This window comes from Cibotium barometz, chromosome 38 (assembly GCF_041138505.1).
Source record: "Cibotium barometz isolate CiBa-2024 chromosome 38, ASM4113850v1, whole genome shotgun sequence".
Taxonomy (NCBI): domain Eukaryota; kingdom Viridiplantae; phylum Streptophyta; class Polypodiopsida; order Cyatheales; family Cibotiaceae; genus Cibotium; species Cibotium barometz.
Genome location: NC_141083.1, coordinates 36903117 through 36930546, shown reverse-complemented (window position 1 = coordinate 36930546; position 27430 = coordinate 36903117).

Here is a 27430-nt window from a genome sequence, read left to right as displayed (position 1 = left end):
AGGCTTTTCTGCTGTCTGGTTGAGGGCATCTGCTACCACATTTTCTTTGCCTAGGCGGTACTTGATTTCAAAATCAAATTCCTGCAAGGTCTGCATCCACCTTCTTTGGCGCATGTTTAGATCCTTCTGAGTTAAGATCCACTTTAAGCTCTGATGATCTGTCACATCAAAGTGAATCTTTGACCTAGTAGGTAATGTCTCCACAACTTCAGAGCATATACTACTGAAAGTAGTTCCAGGACGTGGACAACAAAATTTCTCTCATGCGTTCTGAGTTTTCGGGATTCATAGGCCATTGCATGACCTTCCTGCATGAGTGCACCTTCTAGGGCAAAACCACTGGCATCAGTTACTACCTCAAAGGGTAGAGAGAAATCCGACAGCTTCAGAACGGGATTGGTTACCAAGGCGGTCTTCAGCTTATCAAAAGCACTTTGGCACCTGGCAGATCATTGAAACGGAATATTCTTCTTGAGAAGATTAGTCAAGGGGGAAGCTATGAGAGCATACTTTGGTATAAAAATTCTATACCAACTAGTCAATCCCAAGAATCCCCTAACTTCTTTCACTATTTTTGTTTTAGGCCAATCTATGACTGCTTGGACTTTAGCGAAATCTGGAGAAATTCCATCTTTAGATACTTTCTTAGAATCTCAAGAACTTTTCTAACATGAGTTTCATGGTGGCAGCTGAATTCTTTGAGTAAATCAGAATATCATCAAAGAAAACAAGAACAAAATCATCCAAGTATTCGCTAAGAATGTCCTGCATTAAGCGATTGAATGTAGCTGGGGCATTTGTTAAGCCAAACGGCATGACAGTGAATTCATAATGCCCATACCGAGTATTGATGGCTGTCTTCGGGATATCTTGCTCATTAATCCTGATCTGATAATACCCTGAATTGAGATCTATCTTTGTGAAGATCTAGGCTCCACTTAGCCTGTCCAAAAGCTCATCAATTCTGGGGATAGGATACTTATTCTTAACTGTCTCACAACTGATTGAGGCCTCTATAGTCCACATAGAGTCTTAGCGTTTCATCTTTCTTTTTCTGAAAGAGAACTGGTGCACCCCAAGGTGAAACACTCGGTCTTACAAACCCTTGTTCTAGAAGCTGTCTAAGCTGTTTCTTGAGTTTGATGGCTTCAGGAAGTGGCATTTTGTACGTGCGCAGGGCTACTGGCTGAGCTTCGGGGGTCAATTCTATCACATGATCTACTTCTTGAATTGGAGGCATCTCTGTTAATTCTACTGGAAATAAATCATCATAATCACTTAACCATTCAAGTTCTTTAGCTTTTAACTTTGAGTCTACTAGATTCATTTTGACAACATAAATGAGCTGCTTCTTTCTAAGTCCTTTTAGTAACTTAGAAGCTTTTACTAACTTTAGACTTGGGGATCTTGAAATTTTGGCTCCTTGAACTTTATTTCCACGAAGGTCACAGAGATGGTTCCATTATGATAGTGAATGTCAGCTTGATTTTTGCAGAGCCAATCCATTTCAAGGATCCCATCGAAAACTCCCAAAGGTATAACTTTGAACTGACAATCAGTTAAATTCCCATCTAGATTGAACTGAATATGATCTGTCTCAAGGTGAGTGAAAAGAATCTTCCCATTGGCCAATTCAGCTTGCATAGGTTTCCTTGATTTCTGTTCTAAGACTAGCTTATGCAAGCATCCTAAGGAAATGAAAGAATGAGTACTGCGTGAATCAATCAAAAGCTTAAAAGGCTTACCCTGATACTCAGCTGGAGTAAGAATGAGTACTGCCTGAATCAATCAAAAGCTTAAAAGGCTTACCCTGATACTCAGCTGGAGTATGAATGACAGAGAATTGGCGATTTGGCCCTTGGTTTTCACTGCATAAATCTCTCCTGTTTCCTCTTCCACTACTTCTGCTATTGTGACTGCTTTGGTTGCTGCAATCTGAGGTGGAACTCTTTCTCTTTGGTTGCCCCAGTTTTGGGAAGGAGTTCTGAGGCTACTCTGGACACAGAGGCAGATGGGGCTGAGCTGGAGTTCTCCTGGGATTGCCCTGATTTTGACGAGATGGACCGTGATTTGACTGAAGGAAGGGGCTGGTCTTTGCACTCTTGGTCCTTGCCTTCCCTGTCCCCTTGACATGGCAGGAGTCGGACAGTCTCTCAGCTGGTGATGACCAAAACCCTGACATCCAAAACACCGGTTCTCACTTCTGAACTCATCCCTCTGAATCCTTGAAAGAGGTGGGGCTCCTGAGCAAGTGTTCTGTTGGAAGGGTCTTCCTTCACTTCTGAATCTCCGAGTATCCTGATTCTGATTTGGGCCTTGCTGCCTCTTTGGGGGAGGAAATTTTGAAGTATTTCCTGGGGTTTGGAATCTTTTAAAGCTAGAGGGTGTAGGTTTTGGCACGGGACCTTAACAACAAAGGCTTTGGCAAAGTCCTTTGCCATTCTTACAGCTTCGGCCATTGAGACAGCTTTGGCATTCTTCACTAAGGTGTCCAATGGCTCGTTCATTCCTCGAATAAATTTGACCATCAGCTGCTCTTCATCCAATTGCGAGGAATATTTGAGGAGAAGGGCAAAAGCTTGATGGTACTCTTCAATTGTCCGGCGGCTATCCTGCTTTAGTTTCAAGAACTCATTCATTTTAGTTTCAAGGAAGCCCAGAGGACAAAACGTCTTTCTGAGGTAAGCTTTAGGATCGGTCCAGGTCTGGGTATTTCGATCAAGACGGTTAGTCTCGCAGTGATTCCTCCAAGAGGCGACCCTGGCCGTTTCCATAATCTTTAACCTGGCAAGAGTCATCTTGCTTCTCTCATTGTAGCCACTTACATCAAAGTATTCTTCCATAGCCTCAATCCATTTTTCCACTACTTCACCTAACTGCTCCCCTTCACCCTTGAAGGACCAGGTTTGGGATCTGTGTAGGGCTTTTCGAACATCCGGATCTAACTCTTCATCATCGGTTAGAGGATCCGGTTGCCTTGCACGGGCCGCGTGCCTCATGACTCTGACAAAACGAGATTTTCGTCAACTTAACTTTAACAACAGATTTATGATTATTTAATTTTTATGATTTATTCTTTAAACAAATAATTATATCATCATACTTCATGAAACAAGATTTACTCTGATAATTTTACCAACCATATTCACAATCATGAAAACAATTTGGATTTTTTTTGCAAAACATCGTTTATTATCAAAAGTTTTTGATATATACATAGAGCATCATGACTCCCGAAATCATTTTCTCAATTGCGTACGCATAAAGAAGCGAAACTGCAAAGGAAACATACCATGGTACACACGATTCATTATAGAAAGAGGTGCCGTAATTCTACTTCTAGGGATAAAGCGGCTAAGAAGCCTAAAAACTCGACATGAAATTCTGAAGTTCCTGGGTGAATGATTAAAGAGTTGTACATGCTGAACAAGCCCTAGCCTTATCAGAATCATGGCTAAGGAAATATTTTGCCTGAGCCTCTGACGCTGACTGTTGGTACTGACATTAATACATCGTCCTCCAAAGAACCACATATACCGACGTCGCTCAATAGGATTAGGAAAGTAAAGACTCTCAAAACGACGTGCGAGTCTCACTTTGCTTACTCGGGTGTCATAGCAGAGTTGATGAGGTGCTTGAATGCAAAGGCTATCATATCGTGACTCTGGAAGAGTTCAGGAATGCCAAGGTAGATTCGGGGTATCCCTTTATAAATTTCCGATTCAATTTATGAGTTTTCAATTTTTGAAGTTCATTCATATTAACAAGTGAAAACATTATTTCCCAGATATACTTTAAAATTTTAAGCAATTTTTATTGCTGTTACGTAAATTTACAACAAGGCTTTGATACCAACTGTGGGATCCCAAAACAACTGCCCCCTCCGCACACCGGATTCCCGGTAGCCGGCAGCAGTGGAAGCAACTCCCTCTTGCACGGGGCAGGGTTTCCCACTCAGGGCCTTGCCCTCGAATGTCCGGGCATGAGACTAAGCTGGTGGTCATTCCGAAAATTGAAACCAGGAAAATTTCCCATGCCCAAAAAATGGGAAAGATTCCACCATTTATTTTCTTAACGAATTTTTCTAATGAGGTCAAGATACTGAACTAACCTTCATTTGAATAAACCAGATAGAAGGAAAACTATTACAGACTTAACTTAAAGGGATCAACGCTTTTTTCCTAATTGAATCAGGCACAGCCGTTGATCTATTCATTAGAGAAGTCTTCAAGCTTTTATTTAACTACTCGAGTTCTAAGCGTATTCCTATTAATCAATTTTATTATTAAAACTCTACTGATTCCAGCCTAACCCCATCCGGCCCATGGGTTAGCCACCACCCAACCACTAGAATTAGTAGAACCAGACAAGTACTCACCTACCCATAATTGAATGCCTTTCTTAACTTTTGCTTTAGAATACAGATACGCACACACTCCTCTTTAAACTTTAACTTTTAAAAACAATTCATTGATAAATAATTATTGGTTACAGATGTCATAACTCAAAATTTCCATTCAATCCTTGTTTCTCACAAAACAGTATCACTCTGGACTCTCCGTTGAGACCAGCAGGTCAGCAGTGTAAGATTCTTCCCCAGCCTTTCAAGATGTCCAGCATCTTCCCTTGTAATCAAATCCCTGTACAAAGCGTCTTTGTGGGGTCAAAATTTGAGAAAGAATGATTGAGATATTTTCAAGCGATGATGCTCTCATGCATAACGTAGCACAATTGCTCGCACACCCAAAGAACTAGTGGCCTTGCCAGCATAACCAGTGCAAATCACTGCGGCAGTCAGACGAACCCGTCTTTTTTACCAAGAGGGATGTTATGGGTACAGGATGCGTCACCTCTACCGTCACCTGCTCTACTGCCACAACCACCACATGCTAAAATCAACCAAGTATTGATTGAGGAGCCATTGGATGAGCATGAAATGGTACGTGAGGTAGAAATCAATAGTGAGTACTATGAGAAAGCCGTGGAGATTGCACCATAATTCCATGTCTTACAAAATAATATGCCAGTTTAACTAACTGAGCTGATCTGATCGAATCCGTAGGTCCCATAGTCAGATCAGGGAAAAAGACTGTACTTGGATCATAGAGACCAATGCTTTTTTCCTCATTGAGAGGCATAGCCGTTGATTCTTTTCCATAGAACAATTTTTGTCCGCGATTTACTTCATCTATTGAACTAAACAGAAATTAAGTCTCGATTTACGGATCCATCAGTCCAGCCTAACCCCATCCAGTTCCATGGGTTAGCCAACCGCCCACCACTGTAGTGATGGGATCCAATTAGGAATTTGGTTAGGTTTTGTCCCAGGTACCAGGGAAAAGAGTTCCCAAGCCCCCTAGCCGGATTTTCAAGCAAATTTAACTCCAGTCACACCAATTACACACCCAATATGAAATTGCCTTTTTTCTAGATTCAAATGTATTTAATTCAGTCATTTAATGAAATCATAGTGTTACTGATCATAAACTTCCAAGTATCCAGTTGAATCTTAATTTCCAATCATTCCTTCATCGGAGTATCTATGGCATCATTGGCAACCAGAACGCTCACCACCTGTTCACTCAGGGGCCTTTTCTATAGTTCTTAGCTCATAGTACCCGGTAGATAATCACTTATAAAAATCAAGATGGAATTCTCGTTGAAGATCAGCAAGATCAACCAACAGATCCGTATAAGAGAGCTATGGACTCATCAGTTGAGGACCAGCAGCAGCAAGGTCAATCAACCAGATCCATACTCAGTTTCAGAAAACATCTCTTACTCCTTGTTCCAATATCTTCCACGACGCACGTGTGGGTATCTTCGATGACCCAGAGCCCGAGCACCGTATGGTCACCACCCTCTAGGATCCTTCGTAGGTCACCTAGCGCTTCACTCATAGGCCGCTTCCTTGGTCCCTCATCCACCGTACCGGAAGCTCACCATTTAAATTGAACCGAGGCTAGTCAAGACCTCGACCGACCTTGCTACACGAGACGTCCTCCATTGACTCTTCGTCAGCAGTTGCAACTTTATCAGTTAGGTATCCACGACATTACTCACAAGACGGTCAAAATGCTTCCCCAGCATTCTTGACATAAAACAGTCATTTACAAACAGGTCACAAATACAGTTTCTATATTGAACTCTCGTCTTTCCACATTATCCCTCATCAGTCCACATTACTTATTCCACATTCCATTTATATGTGTACTCATTCTCATCCAATCACATCATTTTCCATCTCATCACCTCAGATTCATTCACATCACATATCATATATTCACATGTCATCACATCTCATCCATTCACTCATATCGACGAAACATCATTTCACATACACATACACATTCGCATTCATTATTCTACATACACATCCACATCATACATCCAGTTCCACATCCGCATTCATACATACACATCCATACATCCACATCCATACATCCACATCCACATTCATACATCCACATCCATACATCCACATTCATACATCCATATCCACATCCACATCCACATCCATACATCCATTTTCACATCCACATCCACATGCATACATCCATTTCCACATCCACATTTATACATCCACATCCACATTCCATATCTACATCTATACATCCACATCCATACCCCCATCCATACATCCACATTCACATTCACATCCATACATCCATATCCACATTCCACATTCATACATCCATATCCACATTCCACATTCATACATGCACATCCACATTCACATTCATACATCCATTTTCACATCCTCATTCATACATCCACATCCACATACATACTTCCATACATCCACATCCATACATCCAGATCCACATCCACATCCATACATCCACATCTACATCCATACATCCATTTTCACATCCTCATTCATACATCCACATCCACATACATACATCCATACATCCACATCCACATCTACATTCATACATCCATTTTTACATTCACATTCATACATCCACATCCACATACATACATCCACATCCGCATCTACATCCATACATCCACATCCACATCCACTCCACATCCACATTCACATCCATACATCCATATCCACATTCCACATTCATACATCCATATCCACATTCACATTCATACATCCACATCCACATCTACATTCATACATCCACATCCACATCCACATTCACATCCATACATCCATTTTCACATTCCACATTCATACATCCATATCCACATTCACATTCATACATCCACATCCACATCTACATTCATACATCCACATCCACATCCACATTCACATCCATACATCCATATCCACATTCCACATCTACATTCATACATCCACATCCATACCCACATCCATTTACATCTATCTGATTCCTATCACATCTTATCACATCTATTTATAGAATATAGGAGAATTCTAATTTTTTGATAAAAAGATTCTTTACGTATCTAAATAGGCATAAAGACAACTTTAGTAGGAATAACACTTTTATAAAAATCCTTTTATGCATCTATTTAGGCATAAGTTTAATTTTAAGGAAAATAACACTTTCGAATTAAAAATAAACCTTTTATGCATTTTACTATGCATAAATTCCATTTTAATGAGAATAACACTTTTAAAATAAAAATAAATCTTTTATGCATCTATCTATGCATAATTTCAATTTCAATGAAAATAATACTTTTGAAATAAAATAATTCTTTTATGCATCTTTCTATGCATAAAATCAAAATTGATAAGAATAACTCTTTTGGAATAAAAATAAAATTCTTTATGCATCTATTTATGCATAAAATCAAAATTGATGAAAATAACTCTTTTGAATTAAAAATAAAATTCTTTATGCATCTATTTATGCATAAAATCAAAATTGATAAGAATAACTCTTTTGGAATAAAAATAAAATTCTTTATGCATCTATTTATGCATAAAATCAAAATTGATAAGAATAACTCTTTTGGAATAAAAATAAAATTCTTTATGCATCTATTTATGCATAAAATCAAAATTGATGAAAATAACTCTTTTGAATTAAAAATAAAATTCTTTATGCATCTATTTATGCATAAAATCAAAATTGATGTGAAAATAACTCTTTTGAAATAAAAATAGATTTCTTTATGTATCATTCTATGCATAAAATCAAAATTGATGAGAATAACACTTTTGGATTAAAATAAATTCTTTATGCATCATTCCATGCATAAATCCAATTTAGGAGGAACTATACTTTTAGAATAAAAGAATTTCTCTTATGCATCTAATTTATGCCATTTATGATGAAAATCACACTTTTAATATAAAAAAAATTCTTTTATGCATATGTTTATGCATACAAATCATTTATGATAAAAATCACTTGTTAACCTGTGATGACAGACATTGAGACGTACTATGTTTTACGTCATTAATTTAAATATTGTGAGTCATGGGCCGGGCTTGTCGGCACCATATGTTAAGGATGAAGGGATTGGGTGATCACCGATGAGAGGCGCACCTTGAATATCAGTAGGATAAGGGTTAGGATCGGCCGGCCATGTATGGGCGCCCAAGTGTGAACGGCCAAGTCACCTATAAGAGTCAAATGTAACCCTAAAATCCTCATTCTCATGTGTTGTGAATACAAGAGTGCTCTTGCCTTATCTCTTTGGTTCCCTTCTCCTGCGTGTGTGAGAGAGAGAGAGAGAGAGAGTGAGAGTGAGAGAGCGATCGAGCACTGTGTAGTGGCACGGCGGCGGAGAGGCGGTAGAGCGGCGACGGTGGCTCCTTCTTCACTGCGACGCAGGAATCCTTCAAGGTGGTGGTTGAGCGGTGAGTGACACACCCTTTGCATTCTGTTTGAGCTTCCTTCCCTGGTTGTATGCTTGCAGCCATTCGTGGCTCGCATACGGTGTCCGGCAAGTCCCCAGCTACGACTTGTGCGGCAAAAGCGTACATTTTTGGCGCCGCTACCGGGGAGTTGCCCTGCACCAAGCTCCAGTTTGCAGCTCGGGCTACTGCATGAAGTTTAATTTACACTGTAGGAAAGGCGTCTGTGTGTTTGTTCTTTAGGCGCCCTTCAGTGCTTATAGGCATGGGAAATCATGAATGTGATTACTCATATCTTGAGAAAGCAAGCTGGAGGTTAGCAAGCATTGATTCTTTGGCTAAACTAGACCACAATTACATTTAGTGGTCCATTTCCCTAACTCTCTTACCTCCAGCATATCATCCACTAAAAGGGTATGGTATAGTAGTAGCTCGTTAGGGTGGGTGTAGGTTCGATGAGCAGGAAACTCACACAAGTGGTTTCTTAGGTGTTTCGCACCCCGTTTTTACTTGTTTTTAGATTGTTTTTAGATTGTTTTTAACTCGTTTTTGATCCCCTTACTTACGGTCGAACTTGGACTAGGGCATGTGATAGCTCGAAACGAGCGTATCATTTAAAGGGTCCTAGCATGCTTTACAGCACCGTGTTCGCTTATCCAGAGCTCCTGTGGTCCTCAAAACAGTCCGTTTTCCTATGGGTACGTTCTGGTCGGGTGCTAGAGCCTGAACCACTAGAAAGCGTTTCAGTTTACGCAGGCTCACACCATCCCTCCACGTTGGCATCTTGGCCTTCGGCTGGAACCTAAGGGAGTGCAACCCAAGATCCACGAATAGTGGATAGTGACTCGTCCTCTGACTCAGAAGCCATGGAAGGGCACTCTACCAAGAACCTTGAGGAGACAAGCCAAAACATGCCAGTTTGGGCTCCACAACCCGGATCTAACATGTTTAGTCATCTAATAGAGACCTTTAGTAGAGCTACACGCTCTGAGCATGCGACAAGCGAAGTAAATGAAGAAGGAGGGGTAGTGGATTCGCCATTCACATCTCATGTAGACCCCACCCTCCCAAAGAGTGTCCATGTGGATATTCTACCCACTTCGTTTAATGAGGGCCCTACTGAGCTACCACCTTCCGACGCACCTCCTAAAGTAGAGATCCCTAGAAGCCAATCCATAAGAAGTGACATTGCGTCCACTTCAAGAGAACCATTTGGCACACCAAGTCTAGATGGGATATTTCTCAATGAAAATTGGGAATATGATCTACATACAGAGACTCTAACTGACCTACACACGGGTTACACATACCATGTAGGTTGGTTAGAAGTCCTACGATCTACATCTAGCACCACTAATCTAGAGGAGCAACAACACATGATATGTGAGGTTATTCATAGAATTATCCAAATTGAGAGGCAAAATAGGGGATTGAACTTAGTTTCCACTGGCCCTATGAGATTTTTGGATACGGGCAAGGCCAAACAACCAACCCTATCACAATTGGAGACTCCCTCGATGAGTCCCATAGACCCTTCGTATGTTGTTTCGCCTGGAGTCTCAATGCAGGTTGAGCCCACGAGCAGTAACTTTAGCTTTCCAACCTTGGCTCAACTTTCCATTAAGGAATCCATAATGCCTACCCCAATGATGAGCATGACAGAAAGCACACCTGTTACCAGTGTAGTTAGTACGACACCGCTACCTAGTGGGACAGTACCTACAACAGTGCGTGCCAGTGCCTATCGACCTAATGTATGTTGAGATATCGAGCTCATCTAGTGAGGCGGTGGACACTGATGACCCGCCTGGGGGATAGGCCCCACACTTACACCACTGGCATGGTTGGTGAGATCATGGGAGATATGCGGCCAGTGGGATGACAGGCTGTGTGACAGCCATTCTAGAGACTGGCATAGTTATAGCGCCAACTCATTTAGTCGGGTTCACACTATAGAGAACTCGTGTATGTATTGGTTGAAAAAGCTGAAAAATGTGTGTTTATTGGATACTCCCTTGAGCAAAAGGGATATAGGTGTTATAACCCTGCTACACGTGAGTTGAGGGTAAGCAGGGATGCTGCTGAAAAAGAAGCTGTTGGGGCTGATGTGAGTGGAAGTGTGGTTGCAGAATGCAGGTCAGCAATCACAGTCTTTGAGTGGACCAGGAGAGTCCTCATCTAGTGGGTCTGTTGATAGACCATGGAGTGGCAGGCTGCGTCATAATACTAGCCCTGCAAATGTGATTACTACATCACGTAAAGGAAAAGAGAAAGTGGTTGAGCCCCTTGGTATGCCTGACATTTTTGTAGGGCATTCTCATGTTGATGGAGAGTCTAGTGGCTCAGATATGAGCCTTGATGAGGAGCTTGGGATCCCAACTATGAGAACACCTGGTGTAAAGAAGGCTATGGAAGCCATGAATGAAAAGCTGCGAAGATCTGGGAGAGTGAAGAACCCTGTGCAGAGGTTTACTTATGATGGTTATGTGGCACATCACTATGCATATATGGCAAAGGTTGTGCAGGTTGTTGAGCCCACATGCATTGATGAGGCTATTGGAAATGTGTGTTGGGAGAAAGCCATGGATGAGGAGATGGATGCACTATATGGAAATGAAACTTGGGATTTAGTGCAATTGCCTGAAGGCAAGAAAGCCATTGGATGCAAGTGGGTGTACAAAGTTAAACATAACAGTGATGGAAGCATAAACAGGTACAAGGCTAGATTGGTAGCCAAAGGATATGCGCAGACATATGGGATTGATTATGAGGAAACTTTCAGCCCAGTTGCCAAGATGGCAATGGTGAGAGTTGTGATAGCAGTGGCTGCGTCAAAACAATGGTCTTTACATCAGATGGATGTAAAGAATGCATTCTTGCATGGGGATTTGCAAGAAGAGGTGTATATGTTGCAGCCACCTGGTTATGAGGATGTGGGTCACCCCGAGTATGTTTGCAGATTGAAGAAAGCCTTGTATGGCTTAAAGCAAGCACCAAGAGCATGGTCTGACAAGATTTCTGAATATCTTATCACTATTGGCTTTCATGTAGCCAATGCAGATTTCTCGCTGTATGTGAGACATGGTGATAGAGGGGTTGTGCTTGTTGTCATCTGTGTAGATGACTTGATCATTACGGGGGACCATGATGCAGAGATCTTTGATGTAAAGATCTTGCTAAGACAGAAGTTTGAGATGAAGAATCTGGGGGAGCTCAGATATTTCTTGGGCATTGAGGTGATTAGGTCACCACATGGTATTGGATTACTACAGAGACAGTATGGCTTGAACATGTTGTCCAAGTATGGTATGACAGGCTGTAAGCCTATTTTCGTGCCATTGGATCAGAATGGCAAGTTGAGTGCAGATTCAGGAGAGATCTTGGAGGATCCTACTATGTATAGGCGCTTAGTAGGAAGCTTGATCTATATGACGATCACCAGACCAGATTTGAGCTATGCTGTTGGGTTGGTGAGTAGTTTATGCAGGTTCCACGGAAATCGCATTTGGATGCAGTGAGACGCATACTGAGGTATGTGAAGTCTACTTTGCATTGTGGACTATTCTATGAGACTGGGACAGAGATATGTGTACATGGGTACACAGATGCTGATTGGGCTGGTAGTATCTCAGATAGAAGATCTACCAGTGGATTCATGTTTTCTTTGGGGAGTGCTACTGTGACTTGGAGCAGCAAGAAGCAACCTACGGTTGCTCTATCCAGTACAGAGGCCGAGTACAGAGGAGCTGCTATGGCAGCATGTGAGGTAGCTTGGTTGAGAAAGCTACTTGCAGATTTGGGTCTATCAGTGGATAGACAAGTTGTCATTTTCTGTGACAACATTAGCAGTATACAGTTGGCCAGGAACCCAGTCTTTCATGCTCGTACGAAGCACATAGAGGTCCACTACCACTTTGTCAGAGAGAAGGTCTTGGCAGGAGACCTTGACCTTGTTTATGTCAGCACAGAGGATCAGGTAGCTGACATCTTCACCAAAGCATTGGGTACAGAGAAGCTCCGCAGATTCAGGGCTTCGCTTGGTGTACATGAGATGGAGTTGAGCTCGAGGGGGAGTGTTGAGATATCGAGCTCATCTAGTGAGGCGGTGGACACTGATGACCCGCCTGGGGGATAGGCCCCACACTTACACCACTGGCATGGTTGGTGAGATCATGGGAGATATGCGGCCAGTGGGATGACAGGCTGTGTGACAGCCATTCTAGAGACTGGCATAGTTATAGCGCCAGCTCATTTAGTCGGGTTCACACTATAGAGAACCCGTGTATGTATTGGTTGAGTACCTTTCATATTGTGTGTACTCTTATTCTTGTATATGGTGTGTTGAGTGTTGAGTAGAGAAGAAGAAGATTTTCAGCCTCTCACCTTGTGTGTTCTCTATTAGGGTTTTGTGAGTGTGTGTGTGTGCTTGCAAGAGCTCAAGCTCTCTCCCCCCCTGCATCTTTTCAATGTACCTATCGCTACTAATGCTCATGTAGCTCCTACGCCTCTTAGTATGCCAATGGCCTATGCTCCACGACCGCCTTATCACAACCCTTATCCAAGAGGATCTAGGCCTAGTCACATATCATATCCTACGTCATTTGCCAACATACTCAGACCAATGCCAACTCCTATCAGCCAGGCTATCCCAGAAGTGCCTCCACCAGCTATGCCTGCTCACCTAGGTGATCTCGCAGCGTTTGCTCAGACGATTAGACGATCCATTGCGGAAAACATGCGGGGCATGCTTGAGAAAGAACCTAGAAGCAAGGTAGTAAAAGTGGCTAAGCTCACTCAAAACTTCAGTGGTAACGAGGATGTTAGGAAGCACATTGAGGTCTTTGAACACGTGTGTGATTCCTTGGAAGAGCACAATGAGCTGCATAAGTGTAAAGCCTTAGGCTTAACCTTGAGTGGGAAGGCCGGAGATTGGTATCGAACCTGAAGGGTTGAAGAGCGCACTCACTACCCCACTCTCAAGAGATTGTTCTTGAAAGAATACATACGTGAGGGTGTGCTTTGGGGAGTAGCATCTGAACTCCAAAAAGCTGAACGCGAGGAAGGGGAGTGAGTGAGAGACTTTATAAGTCGATTGAAGCATCTAAATTCTCGTTGCACTCCCGATGAGCACTTCAATAATAACCAACTGCTTGATAGATTCATCCGAGGATTGCGCCACAAGGACATTTACAATGGCCTAGTCATTAGAGGTCTTACAACGTGGGAAGCAGTCACTGCCAATGCAATCCAGTTAGAAGACAACTTGATGATTGTAGGTAAAAAGGTGTCTTCGGAGACAAAATCCGTTAGTTCGCAAGTATCTGGGCACGAGCCAATGACGGTGAAACCTATTGCCAAGGAGCCCAAGATATCTGAAATGTCTATGAGGACCGACCTTACTAAGGCTCTCCAAGAATACTTTAGGGGTAATCGAGCTCCTCAGAATAGCCATATATACCCAAGGAGAGAGCAACAATGGTGTTCGGTGTGATTAGGACCACATAGCACGAGTGAATGTCCCACATTCAGAGTCAAATTCAATGGGAATTGCAATGCATATGGTAAGTACGGCCATCAATCTAAGGATTGCCTAGTACTTAAGAGAATGTTGGCAAATCAGGCACCACTAGCCTGGTTAAACACACCTCAAGTACCCGCGCCGCTAATGCCTGCACAACCTGTCGAGCAACCCGCAGCACATAGTTCCAAGGAATCCGAATGTAGTCCAGTCTGTGCCGTTACCACCGCCAGTGCTAGGACCACAACCTCCACATCCACCAAGGATTACCCCAATAAACCAGATGGGTTGTGAGTCACATAGTGCGTGTGGGGATTATGAAGAGGAGATAGACCCCACTGCTCCATACGGGATTGATACGTTTGAAATGATTCCCCAGTACTACATGGAGGATCATTTCGGGCAAGTCAAGCCTGTATATCAAGCGGCTGCTCTCGCCACAAGAGGGCAAAACCTTAATACCTTGGCAGCAAGGAGACCACCTCTTCAATGCTACGAGTGTGGTGGACCGCATCGTGTAGTGGAGTGCCCTAATAGGCTACAGAAGATCGCTACTCATATGCAACCAAATCAAGGGAGCACATCAGGAATGCCGGTACTTACATATAATCGTTGCGGCATAGATCATTTGATCGCTCAATGTCCACATAATCCTAATGCACCCAAGATTACGCCATTGAATTTGGCTGAGGTCACCAATCAAGCACGAGGAACCACACCCGTTGTACCCATGAATGTAGTTACACGGTCAATGCTTCAAAATCAAAACTACATTCTTGAAGAGAGGGATACTGCATCAATCGCTCAGGCAAAGAAAAAGAAAACACGACGAAAGAGATTGCTTAATGCCACGAGCTCCAAGCCCAGTTCAAAGACTAACATAGGGACAGGAGATGACCCCGTGTATATGAATGATCCTGAAGATGATTTTGATTCAATAGAAACCATGGGGACCAAAGCCACTACCTTAAGGGAGGAACCCACTCGGGAGCTCAATGAAGGAGAATCAAGCGAGTAGATAAATAAGGGAAAACAGAAGGAAACTTCCTCGGCCCCACAACCAAGTCAGTTAATGCCCTCTCGACCACCCAAACTGACTGAGACTCCCCAAGACAAGCCTTGTGGGCCAAAAATCCTTAAGAAAAAGATTGGAACTTACCTAAACCCAGTTGAGGAGATTGAACAAGTGCAACACTTAAGGGGTTTGGTGGAAGAAACACAAAGAGAACTGGAGCCAAACCGGAGAAAAATTAAAATTCCAGACACAGTGTTTTCTACGCAAGTTCAGCCTCACAGGAACCATAAACCGTTAGCTATACCTAGTATCATTCGGGAAGAAAGTGAGGATAGGACATCAGGAAGTGGGAAAACACCCTTTTTGCTTGAAAGAATGTTTAGTGAGGGAATGCCTGACCCCATCGAAGAGGAAGTGATTCCATCTTCACCAGTCCCTAGTCAAGGGGCGATATCTCAAAAAGTACCGTTGAATGTGTCCAAGCTAATGGATTTCATGTCCTCTGAAATCAGAACCACGATCATATTCAAATTATATGGAGATCCTGAGCTATTCTTAGCTCTTCAGGCATTTCTCAATGGAGAACTAAAGGCGAGGCTACCACAATTTACAAATATGGATAAACCTGACACGCTTCAAGATGAAGGGGAGCATTGGGATCTACAACCCAGCTTAGATGAAGATTCGGTCGTTGAAATACCTGTTAACAAGTTGGGACAGTACTTTGAAGGTGACGAATCTAATGCAACCCTCCCCATTACTACCAAGGGATTAACTCTAAAGGGAATCCTTGATGGTGGTGCTAGAGTGAGCATTGTGACTAAAAACTATTGGGAATCTATGGGGAGACCTCACCTCGAAGTCACAAACATAGTGGTTAAGATGGCAAACGGAACTATTGCTAAACCTATTGGAATGTTAAGGGACCTTAAGATCAAGGTTTTGGGATACAAGGTACGATATACCTTCATTGTAATGGATTTCTCCAAGCATCCTATGTCATATCAAATGATCTTAGGACGTCCTTTCATGAGGGAAGCACAAATGGTGCATGACTGGTCGAAAAACCATGTCTATCTACAATTCCAGGACTCTGTCATTCGAGTTGATCTTGAGAATGGTCGTGCGCATCCTTTAGGAAGCAAGGTTATCATCGATAATCGATCGGATACCACTGTTCACTCTGCCCCATTAAGGTATTGCTATACATGCAAAAAAGAGACTGATGACGGGAAAGATTCTCCTTATATGGATGTCCTACCGGGTATGACTGGGTCGGATAACGTGGATTGGGTACACCTAGCGACAACCATAAACACATGGGGAAATAGAGGCACAAGTTGGGTAACACCTGAGGGGCAAGATATGCCACCGTTAGTGCCAATAAACATGATAGGTGTTATGCACTTGACTCATGATGGGCGAGAACGTGGCAAACTCCACCGACACTGAAAGTAGCGAAGACTCTGACCAATGTAACTCTGAGTATGAATCTCAAGAAGAAACTGACCCTGAGCCTGATGGGGGAAATGAATCAAATATTCACCCAAATGTGGAAGCAAGGTGCTCAAGGCCTAGGACAATGACCTCCTGCAGTTCATCCGAAAGTGAGGGGGACACAAGTGAAGATCGACAAAGTGAGTCCAAATCTGATAGAAACAAAAATCAAAAACTTGGTAAGAAGAAAACGAGACATAAGCGCCAACGCTATCGAGCTAATGTGCGAACTGCAATAAACAAGGAGAGATCCACCCCGCAGAATGGCTTAGTTATGTAGGAGCTATTGACGCTAATCGGAAGTTAGCGGATAATTGGGGACAATACCTCCAAAGTGTCATGTGGTGTATTCCGCAACCTCATGACGTCGCCCAATTAGAAATTGATGAGAAGCCAAAACTAAGTCGTACTGTAAGAAGGCGGCAAAACCAAGAGTTGGCTCAGCAGCAAAAGGAAGCAGAATTGAAAGAAAAAAGCCTGGCACAACAAGAACTAGTAGACTTACACCCCGCACCCGAGCATTTCAAATCATTCACCACAAGGGAACGTAAAGTGGTCTACACAAAAGCCCAACGAACGCCTACCAAAGGGAGTAGCGGTGTCTACGATGGCCCTGCGGTAGTTAAGGAGATAGACTTAGCAGATCCGGGTGAGGAGCCTAAACCAGTTTCTATTGCTCAAGACCTCACCAAGGCGGAAGAAGCTGCACTTACGAAGCTTCTTAAAGAATTCAAGGACATATTTGCTTGGACATATCATGATATGAAGGGTGTTCCACCCTCGATGGTGCAACACATGATTCCAATGATTAGCACTGCTAAACCAGTCCAGCAACGTCCCTACCCAATGAATCCTAAGTACGCAAAGATTGTACAAGAGGAAATTGAAAAGCTTGTAAAATGTGGATTCATATACCCTATTGAGCACTCAGAATGGGTTTCTCCGATAGTCATCGTACCAAAGAAGAATGGGAAACTCAGAGTATGCATTGATCTCAAAAAGGTTAATGCAGCCACCAGAAGGGATCATTACCCCCTGCCATATTCTGAACATGTGCTTGAAAGAGTGGCAGGCAAGGAGGCATATAGCTTTTTAGATGGGTACTCGGGTTACAATCAGATCACAATTGCAATCGAGGACCAAGCTAAAACAGCATTTATCATGGAGTTTGGAGTGTTTGCCTTTCGTGTCATGGCTTTTGGCTTGACCAATGCACGTGCAACATTCCAACGATTGATAAACACGGCCTTTAAGGAATATCTAAGGGACTTCTGTGAAGCTTTCTTAGATGATCTTTGTGTTCATTCCTCTTGGGATGAGCACTTGATGTGTTTACGAAAAATATTTGAAAGGAGTAGATTATATCGCATCTCCTTGAATCCTTTCAAATGCCAATTCTGGGTTAAACACGGAGTTATCTTAGGGCATATAGTGTCCAAAAATGGGATTTCCACGGACGAGAGTAAAATCAAGGTCATTCTAGAACTGCCACCACCCACCAACTACAAGGGAGTCCAACGCTTTATGGGCCACATTGGTTATTATCGAAGGTTTATTCTCTTCTTCGTCGAGATAGCTCGACCATTGTATAAGCTTCTCATCGAGTTTATTTGGACCAAAGAATGTGACCGTGCCTATGAGCTATTAAAGAAGGCCTTGGCGAGTGCTCCAATCTTGAGAATGCCTAACTGGGATTTACTCTTCCATGTGCATATTGATGCATCAAACTTTGCTATTGGGTGTGTGTTGACTCAACTGGAGAACACAAGCTAGACTACCCCATTAGCTTTGCCAGTCGTCGCCAGTTGAATGGTGCTGAGATGAACTACACCACTACGGAGCGAGAAGGGCTGGCAATGATATATGCAGTAAGGAAATTTTGTTATTATCTCCTTGCCACCAAGTTTGTTTTCTATGTGGATCATCAAGCATTGTTGTATCTGGTAAACAAACCATGCTCCACAAGAAGAATCACACGATGGCTATTGATTCTTCTTGAGTTTGATTTCACTATTGTTGTGAGACCTGGCAAGAAACATGTTATGGCTGATCATTTGTCTCGCATACCTAATGGTGAGGCTCCTACGGGGGTTGATGATGACTTACCGGACACTTCCCTGTTCATGGTGGAGACAATGCTTGAATGGAGTGAGAAGATTGTTAACTTTTTGGTTAATGGCTTTCCACCCAAGGAGCTTCGTAAAGATCTAGCTCGAAAGCTAATCAAAGAATGCGAACCCTATTGCCTGATAGCGGGGACTCTTTATAAAAGAGGAAAGGATGATGTTCTTAGGCGTTGTTCTCGAGAGGATAAGTATCTATACATTTTGCAAGAGGCACATATGGGCGTAGCCAGTGGTCACTTCTCAGGAGACTTAACTGCGCGAAAGATCTTACAATCAGGGTATTGGAGGCCCACTATGTTCCAAGATGCATCACTCTTTGTGAAGGGTTGCGAGATGAATGACAACGATACAAGAAACCCCAACGGAAAGATCCAGATGCCCCTACATCCAATCAAAGTAAACCAACCATTTGAAAAGTGGGGTTTAGACTTTGTAGGTCCAATTAGCCCAGCGGCCTGAAACACACAATCTCGCTATATTATTGTGGGCCACTGACTATATGACCAAATGGGCTGAAGCGAAAGCGACACGTAAGGCAGATGCGAGGACAACAGCCAAGTTCCTCTTTGAAAATATAATCACACGCTTCGGTTGTCCTTTTGAACTTGTGAGCGACAATGGGACGCATTTTATAAATGATGTGATTAAGGAGCTCACAACAAATTTCATGATATCTGTTAACCCATGGCGGACATTGCGACATACTATATTTTACGTCATTAATTTAAATATTCTGAGTCATGGGCCGGGCTTGTCGGCACCATATGTTAAGGATGAAGGGATTGGGTGATCGCCGATGAGAGGCGCACCTTGGATATCAGTAGGATAAGGGTTAGGGTCGGCCGGCCATGTATGGGCGCCCAAGTGTGAACGGCCAAGTCACCTATATGAGTCAAATGTAACCCTAAAATCCTCATTCTCATGTGTTGTGAGTACAAGAGTGCTCTTGCCTTATCTCTTTGGTTTCCTTCTCCTGCGTTTGTGAGAGAGAGAGAGAGAGTGAGTGAGAGAGCGATCGAGCACTGTGTAGCGGCACGGCGGCGACGGAGAGGCGGTAGAGCGGCGACGGCGGCTCCTCCTTCACGGCTGCGACGCGGGAATCCTTCAAGGCGGCAGTTAAGCGGTGAGTGACACACCTTTTGCATTCTGTTTTGAGCTTGCCTTCCTGGTTGTATGCTTGCAGCCATTCGTGGCTCGCATACGGTGTCCGGCAAGTCCCCAGCTACGACCTGTGCGGCAAAAGCGCACATTTTTGGCGCCGCTACCGGGGAGTTGCCCTGCACCAAGCTCCAGTTTGCAGCTCGGCTGCTGCGTGAAGTTTAATCTACACTATAGGAAAGGCGTCTGTGTTGCTGTTGAGGTGTTTCTGTGGTTTTCAATCTCTGTTTCTGCAATTTGTCTTCTGTATTCCTGTTTCTTTTGTTATATTTTCGCTCCGCGTGTGGGCGTACGTTCTGTTATCCGGTTTCTGCGTGTGAGAGGGATTTCTGAATCCCCAGATCTGTGCTGTGTGTGCGAACTGCACCGCGGCCACGGCTGAACCCTAAGGAAACCCTAGGAAACTTATCTCACAAAAAAAAACAGAAAATAAAAAAAAATATAAAAAATAAAAAACAAAAAATTAAATTTTATTTTCAAAGAAAGAACCGAACATGTGGAGAGGAAAGCTTTTCTAATTGGAGAAAAATTTTTTGAAAAGAAAGAACCCCAATTGACCCACGACCCACGACCCCGGCCCCGGTCTCGGTCTCGGTCTCGGTCTCGGTCTTTTGATATATATATATAGGAGAGTGAGCCTCCATAGCTTTCTCTCAAGTGAGAGCTTATGGGAAGTCGTGCCCTATATGTAGCCCACTCCCCAAGGAGTAAAGTGAGCATGTGGGATAAAGCCCTCACCCTTTCCTCCACAAGCAAATAGGCTTTTGCCCCTTTTCCCCAAAGGAAACGGACTGTTTTGAGGACTACAAGAGCTCTGGATAGGCAAACACGGTGCTGTAAAGCACACTAGGACCCTTTAAACGATACGCTCGTTTCGAGCTATCACACGCCCTAGTCCAAGTTCGACCGTAAGTAAGGGGGTCAAAAACGGGTTAAAAACAACACAAAAACAAGTAAAAACGGGGTGCGAAACACCTAAGAAACCACTTGTGTGAGTTTCAAGGGTAGTTACCAACGCACGTAGGGTACCCACATCACATGCATCTACGCTCTGGTCGGGTGCTGGAGTCTGAGCCACTAGAAAGCATTTCAGTCTACGCAGGCTCACACCATCCCTCCACGTTGGCATCTTGGCCTTCGGCTGGAACCCAAGGGAGTGCAACCCAAGATCCACGAATAGTGGATAGTGACTCGTCCTCTGACTCAGAAGCCATGGAAGGACACCCTACCAAGAACCCTGAGGAGACAAGCCAAAACATGCCAGTGTGGGCCCCACAACCCGGATCTAGCATGTTTAGTCGTCTAATAGAGACCTTTAGTAGAGCTACACGCTCTGAACATGCGACAAGCGAAGTAAATGAGGAAGGAGGGGTAGTAGATTCGCCATTCACATCTTATGTAGACCCTACCCTCCCAAAGAGTGTCCATGTGGATATTCTACCCACTTCGTTTAATGAGGGCCCTACTGAGCTACCACATTCCGATGCTCTTCCTAAAGTAGAGGTCCCTAGAAGCCAATCCATAAGAAGTGACATTGCGTCCACTTCAAGAGAACCGTTTGGCACACCAAGTCTAGATGGGATATTTCTCAATGAAAATTGGGAATATGATCTACACACAGAGACTCTAACGGACCTATACACGGGTTACACATACCATGTAGGTTGGTTAGAAGTCCTACGATCTACATCTAGCGCCACTAATCTAGAGGAGCAACAACACATGATATGTGAGGTGATTCATAGAATTATCCAAATTGAGAGGCAAAATAGGGGAGTGGACCTAGTTTCCACTGGCCCTATGAGGTTTTTGGATACGGGCAAGGCCAAACAACCAACCCTATCACAATTGGAGACTCCCTCCGTGAGTCCCATAGACCCTTCATATGTTGTTTCGCCTGGAGTCTCAATGCAGGTTGAGCCCACGAGTAGTAACTTTAGCTTTCCAACCTTGGCTCAACTTTCCATTAGGGAATCCGCAATGCCTACCCCAATGATGAGCATGATAGAAAGTGCACCTGTTACCACTGTAGTTAGTACGACACCACTACCTAGTGGAACAGTACCTACAACAGTGCATGGTAGTGCCTATCGGCCTTATGTACCTATTTCTACTCATGCCCATGTAGCTCCTACGCCTCCTAGTATGCCAATGGCGTATGCTCCACGACCGCCTTATCACCACCCTTATCCAAGAGGAGCTAGGCCTAGCCACATATCATATCCTACATCATTTGCCAACCTACTCAGACCAACGCCAACTCCTATCAGCCAGGCTATCCCAGAAGTGCCTCCACCAACTATGCCTGCTCACTTAGGTGATCTCGCAGCATTTGCTCAGACGATCGGACGATCCATTGCGGAAAACATGCGGGGCATGCCTGAGAGAGAGCCTAGAAGCAAGGCAGTACAAGTGGCTAAGCTCACTCAAAACTTCAGTGGTAACGAGGATGTTAGGAAGCACATTGAAGTCTTTGAACACGTGTGTGATTCCTTGGAAGAGCACAATGAGCTCCATAAGTGTAAAGCCTTAGGCTTAACCTTAAGTGGGAAGGCCGGAGATTGGTATCGAACCTTAAGGGTTGAAGAGCGCACTCACTACCCCACTCTCAAGAGATTGTTCTTGAAAGAATACATACGCGAGGGTGTGCTTTGGGGGGTAGCATCTCAACTCCAAAAAGCTGAATGCGAGGAAGGGGAGTCAGTGAGAGACTTTATAAGTCGATTGAAGCATCTAAATTCTCGCTGCACTCCCGATGAACGCTTCAATAACAACCAACTCCTCGATAGATTCATCCGAGGATTGCGCCACGAGGACATTTACAATGGCCTAGTCATTAGAGGTCTTACAACGTGGGAAGCAGTCACTGCCAATGCAATCCAGTTAGAAGACAACTTGATGATTGCAGGTAAAAAGGTGTCTTCAGAAACAAAATCCGTTAGTTCGCAAGTATCTGGGCACGAGCCAATGACGGTAAAACCTATTGCCAAGGAGCCCAAGATATCTGAAATGTCTGTGACCGACCTTACTAAGGCTCTCCAAGAATACTTTAGGGGTAATCGAGCTCCTCAGAATAGCCATATGTACCCAAGGAGAGAGCAACAATGGTGTTCGGTGTGCTTAGGACCACATAGCACGAGTGAATGTCCCACATTTAGAGTCAAATTCAATGGAAATTGCAATGCATGTGGTAAGTATGGCCATCAATCTAAAGATTGCCTAACACTTAAGCGAATGTTGGCAAACCAGGCACCACTAGCTTGGTCAAACACACCTCAAGTACCCGCGCTAATGCCTGCACAACCTATCGAGCAACCGTCACAGCACATAGTTCCAAGGAATCCGAATGTAGTCCAGTCTGTGCCGTTACCACCGCCAGTGCTAGGACCACAACCTCCACATCCAAGGATTACCCCAATAAACCAGATGGGTTGTGAGTCACATAGTGCATGTGGGGATTATGAAGAGGAGATAGACCCTACTGCTCCATATGGGATTGATACGTTTGAAATGATTCCCCAGTACTACATGGAGGATCATTTCGGGCAAGTCAAGCCTGTATATCAAGCGGCTGCTCTTGCCACAAGAGGGCAAAACCTTAATACCTTGGCAAGGAGACCACCTCTTCAATGTTACGAGTGTGGTGGACCGCATCGTGTAGCGGAGTGCCCTAATAGGTTACAAAAGATCGCTACTCAGATGCAACCAAATCAAGGGAGCACATCGGGAATGCCGGTACTTACATGTAATCGTTGTGGCATAGATCATTTGATCGCTCAATGTCCACATAATCCTAATGCACCCAAGATTACGCCATTGAATTTGGTTGAGGTCACCAACCAAGCACGAAGAACCACACCCGTTGTACCCGCGAATGTAGTTACACGGTCAATGCTTCAAAATCAAAACTACATTCTTGAAGAAAGGGATACTGCATCAATCGCTCAGGCAAAGAAAAAGAAAACACGGCGGAAGAGATCGCTTAATGCCACGAGCTCCAAGCCTAGTTCAAAGACTAACATAGGGACAGGAGATGACCCCGTGTATATGAATGATCCTGAAGATGATTCCGATTCAATAGAAACCATGGGGACCAAAGCCACTACCTTAAGGGAGGAACCCACTCGGGAGCTCAATGAAGGAGAATCAAGCGAGTACAAAAATAAGGGGAAACGGAAGGAAACTTCCTCGGCCCCACAACCAAGTCAGTTAATGCCCTCTCGACCACCCAAACTGACTGAGACTCCCCAAGACAAGCCACGTGGGCCAAAAACCCTCAAGAAAAAGATTGGAACTTATCCAAACCCAGTTGAGGAGATTGAACAAGTGCAACACTTAAGGGGTTTGGTGGAAGAAACACAAAGAGAACTGGAGCCAAACCCGAGAAAAATCAAAATTCCAGACACAATGTTTCCTACGCAAGTTCAGCCTCACCGGAACCATAAACCGTTAGCTATACCTAGTATCATTCGGGAAGAAAGTGAGGATAGGACATCCGGAAGTGGGCAAACACCCTTCTTGCTGGAAAGAATGTTTAGTGAGGGAATGCCTGACCCCATCGAAGAGGAAGTGATTCCATCTTCACCAGTCCCTAGTCAAGGGGCGATGTCTCGAAAAGTACCGTTGAATGTGTCTAAGCTAATGGATTTCATGTCCTCTGAGATCAGAACCACGATCATATCCAAATTATACGGAGATCCTGAGCTATTCTTAGCTCTTCGGGCATTTCTCAATGGAGAACTAAAGGCGGGACTACCACAATTTGCAAATATGGATAGACCCGACACGCTTCAAGATGAAGGAGAACATTGGGATCTACAACCCAACTTTGATGAAGATTCGGTCGTGGAAATACCTGTGAACAAGTTGGGACAGTACTTTGAAGGTGACGAATCTAATGCCACCCTCCCCATTACTACCAAGGGATTAACTCTAAAGGGAATCCTTGATGGTGGTGCTGGAGTGAGCATTGTGACTAAAAACTGTTGGGAATCTATGGGAAGGCCTCACCTCGAAGTCACAAACATAGTGGTTAAGATGGCAAACGGAACCATAGCTAAACCTATTGGAATGTTAAGGGACCTTAAGATCAAGGTCCTGGGATACAAGGTAAAACATACCTTCATTGTAATGGATTTCTCCAAGCATCCTATGTCATATCAAATGATCTTAGGACGTCCTTTCATGAGGGAAGCACAAATGGTGCATGACTGGTCGAAAAACCATGTCTACCTACAATTCCAGGACTCTGTCATTCGAGTTGATCTTGAGAATGGTCGTGCACATCCTTTAGGAAGCAAGGTTATCATCGATAATCGATCGGATACCACTGTTCACTCTGCCCCATTAAGGTATTGCTATACATGCAAAAAAGAGACTGATGACGGGAAAGATTCTCCTTATATGGATGTCCTACCGGGTATGACTGAGTCGGATAACGTGGATTGGGTACACCTAGCGGCAACCATAGACACATGGGGAAATAGAGGCACAAGTTGGGTAACACCTGAAGGGCAAGATATGCCACCGTTAGTGCCAATAAACATGATAGGTGTTATGCACATGACTCCTGATGGCGAGAACGTGGCAAACTCCACCGACACTGAAAGTAGCGAAGACTCTGACCAATGCAACTCTGAGTATGAATCTCAAGAAGAAACTGACCCTGAGCCTGATGGGGAAAATGAATCAAATATTCACCCAAATGTGGAAGCAAGGTGCTCAAGGCCTAGGACAGTGGCCTCCTGTAGTTCATCCGAAAGTGAAGATCGACCAAGTGAGTCCGAATCGGATAGAAACAAAAATCAAAAACTTGGTAAGAAGAAAACGAGACATAAGCGCCAACGCTATCGAGCTAATGTACGAACTGCAATAAACAAGGAAAGATCCACTGCAGAATGGCTTAGTTATGTAGGAGCCATTGATGCTCATCGGAAGATAGCGGATAATTGGGGACAATACCTCCAAAGCGTCATGTGGTGTATTCCGCAACCTCATGACGTCGCCCAATTAGAAATCGAAGAGAAGCCGAAACTAAGTCGTACTGCAAGAAGGCGGCAAAACCAAGAGTTGGCTCAACAACAAAAGGAAGCGGAATTGAAAGAAAAAAGTCTGGCACAACAAGAACCAGTAGACTTACACCCCGCACCCGAGCATTTCAAATCATTCACCACAGGGGAACGTAAAGTGGTCTACACAAAAGCCCAACGAACGCCTACCAATGGGAGTAGCGGTGTCTACGATGGCCCTGCGGTAGTTAAGGAGATAGACTTAGCAGATCCGGGTGAAGAGTCTAAACCAGTTTATATTGCTCAAGACCTCACCAAGGCGGAAGAAGCTGCACTTACGAAGCTTCTTAAAGAATTCAAGGACATATTTGCTTGGACATATCATGATATGAAGGGTGTTCCACCCTCGGTGGTGCAACACACGATTCCAATGATTAGCACTGCTAAACCAGTCCAGCAACGTCCCTACCCAATGAATCCTAAGTACGCAAAGATTGTACAAGAGGAAATTGAAAAGCTGGTAAAATGTGGATTCATATATCCTATTGAGCACTCAGAATGGGTTTCTCCGATAGTCATCGTACCAAAGAAGAATGGGAAACTCAGAGTGTGCGTTGATCTCAAAAAGGTTAATGCAGCCACCAGAAGGGATCATTACCCCTTGCCGTATTCTGAACATGTGCTTGAAAGAGTGGCCGGCAAGGAGGCATATAGCTTTTTAGATGGGTACTCGGGTTACAATCAGATCACAATTGCAGTCGAGGACCAAGCTAAAACAGCATTTATCACGGAGTTTGGAGTGTTTGCCTTTCGCGTCATGGCTTTTGGCTTGACCAATGCACCTGCAACATTCCAACGATTGATAAACACGGCCTTTAAGGAATATCTAAGGGACTTCTGTGAAGCTTTCTTAGATGATCTTTGTGTTCATTCCTCTTGGGACGAGCACTTGATGTGTTTACGAAAAATATTTGAAAGGTGTAGATTATATCGCATCTCCTTGAATCCTTTCAAATGCCAATTCTGGGTTAAACACAGAGTTATCTTAGGGCATATAGTGTCCAAAAATGGGATTTCCACTGACGAGAGTAAAATCAAGGTCATTCTGGAATTACCCCCACCCACCAACTACAAGGGAGTCCAACGCTTTATGGGCCACGTTGGTTATTATCGAAGGTTTATTCTCTTCTTCGCCGAGATAGCTCGACCATTGTATAAGCTTCTCATCGAGTTTATTTGGACCGAAGAATGTGACCGTGCCTATGAGCTATTAAAGAAGGCCTTGGCGAGTGCTCCAATCTTGAGAATGCCTAACTGGGA